Raw genomic sequence first — 1086 nt, 5'->3', positions numbered from 1 at the left:
CGGTGGCGCTGAAACTCCAAGGGGTAGGAAGACCACGGCGGACTGGCCTTTTCCCCGGCTGCCAATTGTGTTGAGGAGAAGGGAGCCCGATCTGATGGGCAACCAGTGAGCCCAATCGCATGCCTCCGTCGCTCTTGGGGGGCGGGACGATCGACGCCGGGGGTGGGGTGGGACTGGGCGGCGATCCGGAAAAAGCGAGGCTGCGCCTGCGTGCACCAACGCGCATGCGCGTTGTCGCCCTCCGCCCTCTCTCTAGAACCTGGGTGGGTGCGAGATAAGTACGTTCCCTGGTTGGCTTTGGGAGACACGAAGCCCTAACCCTTAAACAGTCGCAGAGCAAATGTCATTAGATGGTATGGAGCTAGCTTCCAGAGTGCATCACACAGGCAAATGTGTGCCCTCATACAAGTGTAATCATAAAAGCCAGGATTTGCAGAAACAAGTCCACTGACCCACTTCTGCAACGTAAGACATAAGAATCGTGCCAGCACCAGCTCTATCAAAAATTTGCTAAATGATAGAACCGTCTTTACCTTTGAGTATCTGGGACTGACCCCTGTCACTGAAGTCCTACTCTCACCCATAATCCACTGAGGAATGTTATGTGTTGTGAACGCAGTGTAACCTTGATTGCTTGTGAGTCCATTTCTACTCGATTCTCCCATCTGTGCGACTCAATAACATTTTCCTTTTTTTTTCAGGAGCACTTTAGGATTGTCATACACAGAGCCAAAGACAGATCAGATTTCGCAATTTTTGTGTGTGTGTGTGTGTTGGAGTCTCACTCTGTTGCTCAGACTGAAGTGCAGTGGCCACTCCCAGCCACCGCAGCCTCGACCTACTGGGCTCCGGCGACCCTTCTGCCTCAGCCTTCCAAGTAGCTGGAACTACAGGCGCGTGCTACCACGCCTGGCTAATTTTTTTGATTTATTGTAGAGATGAGGTCTTGCCTGCCCAGGCGGGTCTCGAACCCGCGGGCTCAGGCAATCCACTCACTTCAGCCTCCCAAAGGCGCGGGATTACAGGCTGAGCCACCGAGCCCGGCTAGGCTGGGTTTTTTTTTTAAGGAATAACTTGGTAGGCAGA

This window comes from Carlito syrichta, unplaced genomic scaffold, assembly GCF_000164805.1.
Source record: "Carlito syrichta isolate Samal-C Ts95f unplaced genomic scaffold, Tarsius_syrichta-2.0.1 Scaffold303992, whole genome shotgun sequence".
NCBI lineage: Eukaryota > Metazoa > Chordata > Mammalia > Primates > Tarsiidae > Carlito > Carlito syrichta.
This window is presented reverse-complemented; position numbering follows the sequence as displayed.